The following is a 14,254-nucleotide window of genomic DNA, read 5'->3' as shown; positions in this document are numbered from 1 at the left end:
TATAGTTTTGCCATACTTGGTCACTTACATTCCAATTTGCAGTTTTAAAGGTTTATCTATCTGCGTTTTAGGGGGGAGTTAAAAGTAAAAAACGCCCATCACAGTGCGAATTAAGGGAAATTATTGTTTTACTGATGTTAAACTATGCTTATTGATTTCACGTTGACAAGTAAACTCCAAAATCTCACAGTGATGATTTTAAAAACACGGTATGGGAGAAGCAGTAAAATATGGCATCCTATCATCTCATACTGTGAGGTTTGTTGGAAGAGCAGAGACGATACTTGTCAGGGCATTTGAGAAAAAAATGAGTGACCTTTGAATGGGCTCACCCAGCCTATCCCACAAGCAAATGATACTTCTTTTATAGTCAATGGAATGAAAAGCTCTTCTGAACTATAAAATTAATGCATCCTGCAGAGAACCAGAGTCCGAGAACAAGCAGAGTTGAGCCTTCACCCCTTCCTCTGTAATTTTTCCTGCGAAAAGGGAGTGATGAGACAGGACAGTAATTTCTGCGGTTAACACTGAGAAATGATTTAATGAGCGAGGAGGTAATCAATGTGACTGCTGTCTTGCCTTCCTTGGGAGTGGCATTACTGAGCTTCATTCATAATCAGCTCCTTGTCTCCAAACTTTGATATAGCAAGGGAAATGGGATCATTTCAAATGCTGCCGAGTTTCCGTAAGTGGGACAGAATGAGAAATAAAGCTATACCTTTGGTGCCAGCAAGGCAGCAAGGTATGTAATATGGTTTTGTCTTTGTGTCCTGATGAATTAATACCTTTTGCAAGAAATTGAATTATGCCCAGTTTGGTTGATTTTGTTTGGGACAGTGAATGGTAATTTTCTAAGTGAGAAACAACACTGTTAAGGAGCCAAGGCAGTTGGGTAATCAAATTGGTAACTTTCCAGATCTTTTCCCCTAGAATGGGTTTCCTGGTTATCATGGACAAAAGGAAAAATGTCCTTTGTCCACACATTTAATTAGCCGTCACACAATCAGACTCAGACCTGGGTTGCTCCTTCATATGTCAGAAGTCACCTGTATGCCATGGTGATCTGCAAGTACTGTGCAAGATCAGGAGTGATATCCGTTACCTCGTTCCCTGCAAATGCAGCGCCCAAAAGCCACCAGAGGCCGGAGAAGTGCTCTGGCGGCAAGTCCCACACCAGTTTCTAGACTTCACTAGGTTTGTCAGTTTTTAAGGACAAATCATATATATTGATCTTTCCCTTGAAAAAGTGTATCAAAGGTCTTCAATTTTAGATGAAGTTTGCTTTCAGTGGGGACGATGTATATTACCATATTGTTGTTTTACAATCATGTGTTTAGCATACATGTCCTGGAAAATAATAACCACGTTAGCTTCTGGACTAATATAATAGGCACTTTGTGTGTAAAATAAAGATGTGAACAATAAATAAGGAAGTAAGTTTGTAATAAAGTCAAGAGGGAGTTACAGAGAATAACAGCAAACTACAAAAGTTTCCAGATTCATTGTTCTGAATTCATACACTGGCTGGCACAGGTGGAATTCGCTTTTGTGACCAGACAGCCCCCAGAGTCAAGAGCAGGCATGGTGAGCCAGCCATTTCTCCAACCTTCCCCATTCATCCAGCTTGACACACAGTTGGTTGAAACCACAATTAAAACAGGGTTTAATGTCAACCTGCTAGTGCCATCAAAATTTGGGATTAACTAATCTGCATTAGCTAACTGGTGACATGGTTATTCCTACTTGTGCGATCTGGTGATGTCTAACCATAAAGTCTGGAACATGATTTAGAAGACAAGTTACATGTAGTGTTACAATACTTAACGTTCTTCAAAGTGTTTCCAAAGCACTGGAAACATTGCACTGAACAGAGGTTTTGCAATGAGTTTACGAATTATGATCAATTGATTGTGCTTTCCAGTCAAATGTGCCAAGGATTTGTGTTTGGATGTATATAATACGCAGCGCATGCGAACAAATTATTATTTCACTAAGCAGAGTGCTATACGCGTTGGCATGGACTCTCATTGTTGGTATGCATTGTTTTCACTATCGTATTACTCATGTATTTACTGCCTGACAACTCTATTTTTTTTTGAATGGAAGAGATACTGTCTTTTACAGTTTAGCATTTTTTAACCAAGTTAAAACGGACATCTGTGAGGACTGGCTTGTGTGTTGTTTTTATTTTTAGTTGTGGTTTTTGTTTGTTTGTTTATTTATTTTTTTATTTTTAAGAGGTAAGACCATTTTGGAGTTGGTTGACTGCAAAAGAAGCACACCAAAAATTTAACAAATGGAAAGAATTTTTCATATTCTGAGCTCATTCGGGAAAGGCCAAGTGGAATTTTACCAAATTTTATTAAGCATTCACTTCTGAACAGAGAAAAGTCAGGACAAAGAAACATTTTTCTCCCCTAAAATTATTATGACTTAATGACAGAGATTTTAATGAAGACATCTCATTAACCATAACATCTTTTCATTGATGAACTGCTTAATGAACTCTGAAGCCATAGAACATACAAGAAGCATTACATTGAAGAAGGGTCACTAATGATTTTACAATCTTGCAATCCCCATCTGAAGTTATGACTTTAGAAGAGATGACCTTTGATCCTTGGAAAAAGGGTTCTAAAAAGGCAGTTTGGATAATTTTCCTCTGAGAAGAGTGATAAAGATGCTGATTAAATAAAGATCTAATCTCTTGAAGCAGACTACAGAGAATTTTGCAAGGATCCTTTCTGCTAAGAACATACTTGTTCTGTTCACACATTGCAGGTGGTCACAACAGAAATGTGGCTAATTAGAAATAAATTACTTTTTCCCATAAAATCTTAGGTTAGACTGGCAAGCTAAAAATGAAAGGAATGAAATTGAGCCTCGCAAGAAATTAACTTATATTTGATTAAATATTACACTAATAATCACAGATAGATTTATTAGTTGTGTCTAGGAATGGTAATTATTCTTTGGCAAAATAAAAATCTCACCTCCATTTATATATATGAGATGTACTAATACCAAAAGATTGTTTCTTGGATGGACATCCAGCCTGGCTTACTTCTGTGATTATTTATGATGTATTTGTGACCAGAGGCAATGATTTCTCATTGATGAAAATACTTATTAGCAGTATTTTCTCTGTTTCTTGTTTTGGGAGATACGGATTGAAAGATACAAAGGAAAACAGGAACATTGAAATAAGTAGAGAAGATAGAAAAATGTGAAAGAAAAACAAGGAAAGGAAGAAAGAATTATAGATCTCTAGGAAGATATATCTATAGATATAGATCAATGAAAGGTGAAAGGAACATGAGGTGGGTCCATTTAGAAAAAGAAGAGCTGGGGATAGTAAATAGAAAAAGAAATAATCATGAGAGAAATGAGTCTATATACTATATACTATATATAAGGCTCATGACCTTCGAATATTGGCAGCAGATGAATGGTGCAGATATTTGTATTTCATGAACGGCATTATTTCTGTAACAGATTTCCCTTGCTCCTATATAAAACAAAAGACCTGCTCCATTGGTTTTGTGAATGCTCTACTCAATGTGCCATGAAATATCACATTAATTTCCTGTTCACTAACCTAGCCCAGCAATTGGCAACTCCTTTCTAAAGGGTTTTCAGCAGTCCTCTAGGCTGGGTCTTGGAACATGGTAATTAACTACTTATTCAAAATATAATAAAATTAAATGTATGGCTCAGGACATTCAGATTTTGAAAACAGTGGGCTGGCTAGGATAAACTGTTCCATTCTGAAGACTTGGAAGTTGTACCAATTTGCACAAGCCGAGGATTTGTCCTATAGAAAGGAATAAACTTGCTTCATTTAATCTGCATTGTTTTATGTTGTTTGGTTTTGGATTTGTTTTGTTGTTATGTTGGGGTTTTTTTAAATACAATTGTGTGTTCTACAAGAACAGCATGGATTCTCCGGAGTAGGGCTTTTGAAATTAATTTCCACAGATTTACATAAACTCTCTGAGGGTAAATCATTCCAATTTGCAGGAAGAGTCCTACCCATCTGTGCTGCAGATTTTAAGTAAATAAAATTTTTCCACCAGTAGAAAACAAACAGCTCCAGAACAAAGTTGGAGAATTAACACCATAGAACAAATACTATTTCTGAGCACTCTGATAAGGCCCCTGTCCCTATTACTTCAGAGTGAAATCTTAGAAGTCATTATAACTTTAGTTATGTTTGATCGAAAGCAGAAGAGACTTGCCTACCGAGTGGGAAAATTGTTGAATCTGGAGAGCTTGATCAACAAATCCTGCTATAGGTAATTATGCAGATTTAATACATATCGCAGTATTAAACAGGTACTGCAAGCAGTGCTGTAGAAAAAATAAGGTCAGAAAAATCTAAACTGTATTGAGACCTAGCCTCCACAGAAACTGCTCTGTTGGTTTCATAGTTCATAATAGACACAGGCCTTGATCCAGCAAACGCTGAAGTACGTTCTTAAATGTGCAAGTTGTCCATTTAAAGTACATGCTCCTGTAGTTAAGAATATCCTTAAATAGTTTGTTGAATCACAGTTCTTAGTAATTTCTTGTGTTGCTTGTTGCTTGTAAGCTGGTGGTGTGGATTGAAAACGTTAGCAATGGAGAAAAAGGAAACTTTCTGATTTACTAGCTAGCAAGTTTTCTTCCCTCCAAAGTATAAAATTCCAGTCTTCTCTCATCTTCTCTTGTCTTTTGCATTCTTCTCAACGCCCCCAGTGTTAGAAACTACTTACCTGAAGAGTCTTTCTCAGTTTCCCGTATAGTTAATAAAGAGTGAAGCTCCTTCATAGGGCAATTTGCAGCAGGAGTTGTGTCTGGGTGTGTTGCCTTCTGGAACAGGGCTTTCTACCCTCTTGCTTACAGAGGTTTAGGAGATACCAGCTAGCAAGGATGACTACACTTGAGTAGCTTAATTATGCTCTCAACACAGCTTGAAACCTCAAAGAAAATTGTAAACTATTAAAAAAAAAAATGGTCAACACTCAGTGATAAGAGAATTTAACTCTTACCTCTTTCTTGAGTTACAGAATTTTATGATGTTTTATGTAGTGCAAGCCCCATGTGAATGAAACAAGCCCTTTCCATTCAGTGAGCTTGTGTAGACATGTGGCTTTTATTTTTAAATCTGGTGAGTTTTGCTAGATTAAGCTTGCTTTTTAAGCATATTTTTTTTTATTTTCTATGTATGTGCCAGTACTGCCAGGTCAAATAATATGGATTTTCGTACATTTGTGTAATATCTGCAGAGATCCACATGGCGTTTTGTAGTTTGCAGTGCCTGACAATGAGGAGATGTCATATTCCGGCAGAATATGTTTCCTGGATAAATTACATTTCGGCTATTTGCAGTAATTTTCTGCTTTTGTGATGATATGGGAGGGTTTGAAAGCTGCCTTTATCCCTACTGAAAAGTTCAGCCAGAATGTGTTGCTGCTTTTAGCAGTCCTCTCCACCCTTCTGTTTGCCCTCACACTGACACCAACTTTTACTTTCTCCCTTCTTTTATTTCATTACTGTGAAGATATAGCGCAAGATCCCAGTCTCCTCTGACCCTCTATGACAAACACAGTTATGAGTCCTTTTCCTTCATTTCTGGGCATGAAGAGGAAGGGTGGCCATGATCTCCCTATGCCCCTGTGATACTATCTAGATGGAGAACTCACAGCTTCCTCTGACAGGGTAGAAATTCATGCTTTTTTGGCTCTTGTTACCTCAGTTAACAGAAGGACTGCCTCAAAGACTTAGGAACTATTTAAACACATATCCCCTTGCTGGCTTGTGCTGCTATCACAGCCAATTTAAAAATTGGTTCTTAGTGATCAACTGGTTTGATGTTTCATTTGTTTTTAAGTTAATATAATTAACCCACAGATAGACACAGCTTAGCTCTTTCCCTTCCTACCCTGATTTCTTCAAGTGACATCAAGACTTAAAGTTTAAGAAAATGGACTGAGAAAAGCTAAATGTTAGTAGGGGTGTGCCATTGATACAAGCTCACTCTTCATTTCTTTCCCTTTATCAACTAGACCTTTCTTTTCATTGGTTCCAGAGTCCCAGAGATCCCAGCCTGCTTGCTGACTCTGATAACATGTACAGGGGTACCTGAACAAATCCCTAAATCAATAAAATCACTATTTTAGAGAAGAGCAAAGAAAAAAACATTCTGGGAAAGCAAACAGTATTAGAGCTGGTCAGAAATACGCAGGGAGTATTTTTGAAATCTTGCTTGATTCAATTCTTGTTCAGCTGAGCTGAACCTGAACTATTTACTGAACTGAATCATTTTCAAAGTATGTCAGAATACATCTTCTACGTCAAACACATGTATCTCTGAATACTTTATTCTGCAGATTGATGTAGAGTCTCCAGTAGACACTGGCATAGAATTTTTAAGTAGCAAATGGCTTTGCTCTCCAAACCCAAACTTACCTACTGAATGCAAACCCAGTTTGCCGTTTACCTGTTGGCAATAGGTAAAGGGTGCTTTTATCCACCAATAAATATGAAACTATTGGACTGGTTTGCAAATATCATTAATGACAAAACAAAGCCTAACATAATTTATCCATGAGTCAGCAAATACCATTTGACCGGATCTACTTACCATTGACCTTGGCAGGCTCAAGAAATGGGCCAACAGGAACTCCACAAAGTTCAACAAGGAAAAGTGCAAAGATCTGCACCTGGGGAGGAACAATCCCATGCACCAATATATGTTTGAGGCCAAGCAGCTTGGCAGAAAATGACCTCGGGGTTCTGGTGGATACCAGGTTGAACATGAGCAAGAAATGGGCCCTTGCAGCAAATAAGTCTAATGGTATCCTCCATTAGACGAAGTATTGCCATCAGGTTGAGGGGAGTGATCCTTCCCATCTCCTCAGCAGTGGTTAGGCCACAGCTGGATCACCGTGTTCAGTTCTGGGCTCCTCAGTACAAGAGAGACATGGACATACTGAAGAGAGTCCAAAGAAGGGCCACAAAGATGATGAAGAAACTGGAGCATCTTACATATGAGGAAAGGCTGAGAGAGCTGGGACTGTTTAGCCTAGAGAAGAGAAGGATCAGAATGGTCTTATCAATGTATATAAATACCTGAAGGCAGGGTACAAACAGGAGCCAGGTGCTTTTCAGCAGTGACAGTACAAGGGGCAATGGACAAAAATTGAAACACAGGAGGCTCCCGCTGAACATCAGGAAACACATTTTCACTGTGAGGGTGACTGAGAACTGGCACAGGTTGCCCAGTGAGCTTGTGGAGTTTCCATCCTTGGAGATATTCAATAGCCATCTGAACACAGTCCTGAGCAACTGGCAGGGGGTTTGGACCAGGTGACATCCAGAGGTCCTTTCCAACCTGAGCCACTTGGTGGTTCTGTGAAGTTAAGAGAGTAAGAAATTGTACTTGAAGCAAAGTATCAGTGCATTGCACTCAGACAGCCTGACAGAAGCAGCACCCGGGGAAATTTTCAACTGGGAACTTCCTGCAAGTTCTTGTGTGCTTTGAGCTCCTGCCAGCTTAGAAGGGTGGAAAGCTCTTAGCAGCTTCTGAAAACAAGACTAATCCCAGAGGGTACAGGTCTGAGTGCCACATTTGATCTTTGGTTCTGGAAAAGCTTGTTGTATTTGTATTTGTAAAGAAGAAGGAACAGATATTTTTATGTGAAGCTGTTTTACTTCCAAGGAAGTGAAGCCAAGGAAACATGGCTTGCCTTGGAAGACGTTTGTGGTTTGGGATTATCAAAATAATACTGAGTTTACTTTTCAGTTTGGTTTGTGCAGGCAAAAAATTAAAAATCTAAATAAAAAAAGTAAAGAAAAGATTTTTTTCAAGAGTGCTTAACTCTTCTGTTATGAATAAACTTTTCAAATTCAGCATTTTTTCTTTCTCCAGAGAATGGTAAATTTGCAAACTCATCAGTATCACTAATGCCACTGGTGAAACATTAACTTAGTCCTCGGGGTTAATGTCATCCTCAACCCAAGATGTCTTTGATCCAGTCACCTATAAAATTACCCTTATCCTTCATTTACTCTCCCTTCTATGCACTTGGATCAGGTCACATTGTTTTTCTCCATATTGCCTGAACATGAAAGCAGGGACAGCTGCTTTCAGTTCCTCGTATTCCCATGGCTCCTGTATTCCCATGGCTCAGGCCAGAGCCACGCATGACAGACGAAGAGCAAGTGCAGAGTTTTCCCATCACTGGAGAGTCCCAAACTGGATTATTCTCAGTGTGACAGAATGGTGGGGGTGTTCAGCTGGAATCCACGTTTCCATTGAACAGGCACATTTTGAAAGCCTTTTAATTTCTATTTGAGCAGACTTTTCCCAAGGGACGGCTCCTTTGCTCCCGGGTTGGCTCCCTTGTCAAAGAAATGCTGCGGTGTCCGAGTTGCTTAACTAAATGGATGAAAGTCTATTTTTAAAATGGTAAAGCAGGATGTTTTCCTTTAGTCCCAAGGTCAGAAATAGCTGATCCTTTTTTTTTTTTTCTCCCGCTAAGCATTCATTCAAAAGCAGACACCCACATTATAATATTATAATTTAAAGGAAGAAATTTGGCACGTCTGTGAATACTTCAAGGCACAGCCCTATTCTGGAAAGTATTGGGCAACCTTCACTTTGAGATTACTGGTAGCCTTATTTGTTATATATATATATTTCATGCCAGTAGTTAATTATGTAAACGCATGCTTATCTCTAAAGCCTGGAAACATTTTTAAAAAGAAATCATAACCACAGCAGTACATATTTTAGGCTTAGTGCTCTTACTTCATGCCAAAAAAAAAAAAAAAAGGCAAAATACTGATGTTAAATTACTTCCATGTTTTTATCTGGTTTCTGCTAGCTATCATAGTTGTAATTTAACTTTTGATGATTTTTTTTTTTCATATAGACCAAAACACTATTGCAAAACAGTATTTCAGGGCCCTCCAGCGTTCCTGTTGCATGAACAGAGCCAGTGATCCACCTGGGCTGCTGGCGGGCGCGAGGCTGCAGAAGGGCTGTGCGCAAAACCAGCTGTGCAGCTTATCTGCCTCTACTGTACAGCTTCGTACTCCGCTGCCAAGAGGCAGAAAGACTGCCGGATTGATTGTCTCATATGCAATGCCGGCATCCTTTAATACTTCTATCGACCACCAAATTAAATGTCAGTAAATAATTAATAAAAATAAAATGGCAATTGTTTTTTGATCATAGCAAGGATTTTGTGTGCCAAAGAGAGGCAAGGAGTCCCTAGGAAGAGAAGAATGCATCTTTGCTTCAGAATTGATGGGTCTGATAGATATCAGCAGAGTTTTACTACTTTGCGTGAGGCATGGTGGGGGCCGGGGGGTGGCGCGGGTGGTGCAGGCCCTGCCTGGAAAGGCGGCTGTATCTGAGGAGGTGGCGGTGTTGTGTAACCACACTGACAGAGTGCGTCACAACGTGTGACATGTGGCAGCAGAACAGCCTTAAATAGCTCTCACCGTCTTTTCTCCTCTGGAGGTTTTGAGAAAAATTTGGTTTTCTGAGTAATGTTTTATCCCTCCTAAAATCACCTGATAATATGGCTCAAACTCCTCTAGAGGACACCTCCCTGAGTTGTTGGAGTGTTTTAGGGTAGAATGGGTGGGCATCTTCGTCTTTTAAATCCAGACATTAAAAGCATATTTCTGGGACTATGGGATGAATACATGTTCATTAATCCTGATGTTAAAATTGATCAGTGACCCTTCATGACCTCCACTGTAACAGAAGGTAGGGGCTCAATTAATTCCTGCTTTCACTGAAGCCATTATTAGAAAAATGTCTGACAATGACTAAGAATTTTCCAATGATAGAGGATCCATTACAAAATAGAAAATTTCATTTTAACAGTTAATTTTCTTTTCTACTAAAATTTAGACTTTGTTCTTGAAGGTTCAGAAACTTATCTGGATTCATTGCCTGCTCGGAATTTTGTTACTCATTTGTCCGCTAGACTTCAGAGACCTTACTATCACATTTCTATTTTTTAATGTTGTACTTTACAGACTGCGACCATGCCACAGTTTATCTCTGTAACCTAAATACATTGAGTTCCTTCACTCTTTCTCTCTAAGAGTTGTTTCTGTGCAATCATTGCTCTGATCTCGCTCCAATTTATCTGTATAGTTTTGGATCTGTAACACCAAATTTGGACTAAGTATTCTAGTGCTGGCTGTGCAAATGATGAATACAGTGGAAACATAATGTCAGTAGTGCTATTCAATGTTCCCCTCTTATTCTCCCCAGAACTATAGTGGCCATGTAGGAAGGCTGAGCCCTCATGTCCAGTTCATTGGAGCCCTGAGTCCTTTTGAGTCACTGCATCCTAGGACATCCTTCCTGCAATCATGCCTTTAATTTTTCATTTCTGCTTGAATAACTTTGTGTGTGACAGTACTGAAATGCAGGCTGCTGCCCATGCCCATGAGAGCTGCGTTCTAGTGACCTATGCCCTTTGTGCCTTACTACACCTCAGATTTTGGCATGAACTCACAGTTTCCGTAAATTGGCATCCCTCTTGATGTACAGAAACAGGCAATATCCTCCCCAAAATCTGGTGGGAAGTCCAGAGCTCCTGGGGGTCTGTCTAGGGCCCCATTTCTGCCCCCAGAGATGCACTCCTCCCTTGCCAGAGGGAAAAATCCGTTGCCCAATGCATTGCGTCTCCCCATCTCAGCTTGAGCCAAATTCACATCATAGATCAGCGTTTATTACTGATCCTCAGCAGGAAATCTTCTTTTTATCTCAAAGTGAGCTTTCGCAGCTGGCCTGCCAGGCCTTCTGAGACACAGCCCTGTGAAAGATATTTCACTGCTGGTTAGACCCATTAAGAGTTCATGTTTTACAAACACGGCTCTTCTTATAATAAAACTTATTAAGTCAATACTTGGTCTTCTCTGCTATTTCAACTGCTGGTGTCAGGACGCATAACACAAGTTGGATTTCTCATCCATGTTCAACACTCGGCACCTCCAGGCCAAGGACGGGGCATCAACTGTGGCTGTTAGTAGTCTCTGGGGTGGGGATTAGGGTGCAGCGATGGTGTTTGGGATTTAGGGTGAGGGCAGGAAGGTAGAAGCTGCCCCAGAGGAGTTTGCTGGTTTGCAAACTATGCAGGCAACTGTGGGATACTGCTGCTGAGGCCGTGGATGGCAGCTAGGGAGAGAAAGGCAACTGCTGGATGGGTGACAACCATCATGAACGAAAATGTTTTAAGGGACAGCAAATCAGGAACCAGTGACTGTGGGCTGAGAGCAGAGACTGAGGCAGCTACTGAGCAGAGATGAGCTTGGGCTCCTTCCCCTCCCTCCTTTTCTTAATTTCCCTTCTCTTCTAACCCAACATAGGCAACTTTTTCTCCAGGCGCTCCTTCCAGACAGCATCAAAGCTGTGCATCCAGAAGGAAGAGGACTGCTGGAAACAGCCTGTAGCTAAGCAATCCTGAATACAAATAAGTGTATTTTCTATGTACACTCTGTCCATTCAGCTACTTAGGGATAGTATTTGTCTATTTGTGACTCTTTCCTTTTCCCTAAGATTGGCTTCAACACAACACCACTGTCTTTTATAGCAAACATGAGATATGAAATGTAACAAAGGAAAAAGGCAGTATCCTCCTGTTTGCTTACAACCCTTCCCACCACTGCCCCCCAGCTTCATTTGCCATGCAGCAGAAGTCTTTTGTAAAACTTCTCTCGGTACGCTGCTCAGTGAACAAGCATTAATTAAAAGAATAAGAAGATGGAGATCAATGTCGATTTATAGACAGAAGACAGGGAGCTAAGCCTGCATGGATAAATAGCTCTGAAATTAAATCTAGATATAGAAAATGGTTGGAAAGGAAAGACCAAAATATCTATCAAGTTCTTGTAGTGGAAAAGTAAGAGCCAAATCCTGCTTGGACCCAGAATTTGCATAAGTCTGATGAAAAGGGCAGTAGACAGCTTGCAGGATACCAGTGGCAATGATGAGCAGCATGGGGGTACACCAGGAAGTACCAGGCTACATTTTTCCTTGAAGTTAAGAAAACTTTTTCCTCCCCAGAGTGTTGTCATGCAGCCTGCAAAATGCTCCCAATGATTTCTGAAATGTGTTCCTTGTAAGAGCTTTCTTCCCACCTTTGCCCCTACAGGTTCTTCCTTTCAAACACTGAAAGAATTCTTATTTCCAGGATTCCCTTCTCACGACAAAAATATACTCTGATTCCTTCCACCTTCTCCACCCATTTCTTTCTCTCTCTAATCCCTACAGATAAATAGTTTCAGAACATGACACATTTCCACTGTGGTATATGAATGTCATACAGAGGGCAGTGCTGCCTCTTCACAGACTCTCCTGCTTCCAAATGTTACACCGCTCCTTATGATATTTTTTTTTAGCAGGATTTGCTACTTTTTAAGCCAAAGAGGGATCCACTGCAGGAATGAATTTACACTGGCCTTGTGCCACCTAATCTTGAGAATTGAGACACTGAGTTTAACATTTCTGAGACAAACTGTAATGTGCTACAGGCAGTATGTAGCTTAACTTCTAAGGAGGGAGAAAAGGTGTTTGAATGGGGATGGTTTAATAGAAGCAGTATTTAAAAAATGACCCAGGCCAGCTGAAACAAAACCACCCCCTCTTAGAAAGCAGTGGCAAAGATTTTCTTTTTGCCTTTCAGAAAAGGGTTTTTCAAATGACAAACTGTGCCAAATTCTACTTTTCAGTCACAAAGCCCATGATTTGCACCATGATTTGGTGTTTGGTGCACGAACATCTGTGAAGTAATGACTGAGCAGGCATAGCAGTAAGTTCCCTCAACTCTCTTAATGTTATATAGTGCAGTTCCTCCAAGGGAAATAAGAATTTACGCTGTGAAAGATCCCCCTACCACTTAAAGTACAGGTCCCTGGAGGCCCCATTAATTTGCCATTACGAAGAACCTTGGGCTGTGCTGTTCTCTCCCCTGGCTGTCGCGTGTTTTGTGGTTCCTCAGCAGGCTCCCTCATTATTGTGGAGGGAAATGCAGTCAACAGATTGAAGATCAAAAAGAGTCAAAAGCAAGATGTGAAATATCAGCCCAGTCAGAATTGAACAAATGCCATTTGATTTTCTCTGCAGAGGAAGCAGTCTAGCGACAAACATACAGCTGTGCCTACTGTTTGACACATATTGGGAGGTGTTTGATCGCTTCAGTCACCCAGTTGCTGCTAGTTGCTGTTGCCGTCAACTGTTAGATTTGTTTTCAGGGCAGTGATAGGGGAGGGTGAGGAGGAGGTCAGTGTCACCCTGAGCAGTTGCAGAGAAAGAGCTAGAGATGGACAGAGGTGTTTCCCCATCTGCTGACTGTGATTGGTTTCTTCTGTTCAGAGCTGGAGTCACCACCCTCCTTCTCCTTCCTTATATTTCCAATTGCTATCACATTATGTTCCTTTGTGCCAGTCTTTTGGTGGAGCGTAAAATAGATGTTCTGGCCTGAAATTAGACAAACAAGAGAGGCACAGCCTGCACCACAGTTTCAGACACAGCAGAGCTGGCTCTGAACAAGTCTTTGAGAGCTGTGTAGTGATGGCAAGTAAGCAAGCCCTGTCCCCAGGCTTTTGGTCCAAGCGACACCACTGTTATGGCTGTACAGGAGCCCCTTATCTGCACTGACAGGAGTTTCTGATAGCTAGATGTGACCCCACTACAGAGCTACAGAGTGCAGACCCCACTACAGATGATCTCCAGCAGTGCCTTCCAGCCTCTGCTGAACTGTGAGTGTGTCCCAACAGAGAAGCCAGACTTGGTGGGTGAGAGAGACACACAAGGGTGTCCTCAACACCCTTGAACAGATACCCAGCCTTGATAAGAGAAGCTAATGACATCTTTATAGAAACAAGTAAAGAAAAACTAGTTGCAGAAATCAACAGCTCAGGAGTTTTAACAGGCTTTCCCATTTAGTAATATAAGCTTTTAATTTTTCCGCTTGGCAGCTTTGTACAAACAGGTGGAGAGTAAAGCTCTGGGCTGGCTTAACTTGTGTTTTTTGACACAGCCAAATGTCAATATTCAGAAGTGTGTCATGCAAATCAAAGCCTCAGATCTGAATGGCTCCAGTCTTGAGGAAGTTTGCACAGAGATCCAGATTTTACAGATGGCTTCTAACTTTACAATGATCTGGCAAAGGCCTCGGGGCTGAACTTCAGCATGCTCTAGAGCTGCACACTGCAGATTGAACTCATCGGAAAATTTATGGAC

This window comes from Chroicocephalus ridibundus, chromosome 3 (genome assembly GCF_963924245.1).
Source record: "Chroicocephalus ridibundus chromosome 3, bChrRid1.1, whole genome shotgun sequence".
NCBI classification, from domain to species: domain Eukaryota; kingdom Metazoa; phylum Chordata; class Aves; order Charadriiformes; family Laridae; genus Chroicocephalus; species Chroicocephalus ridibundus.
This window is presented reverse-complemented; position numbering follows the sequence as displayed.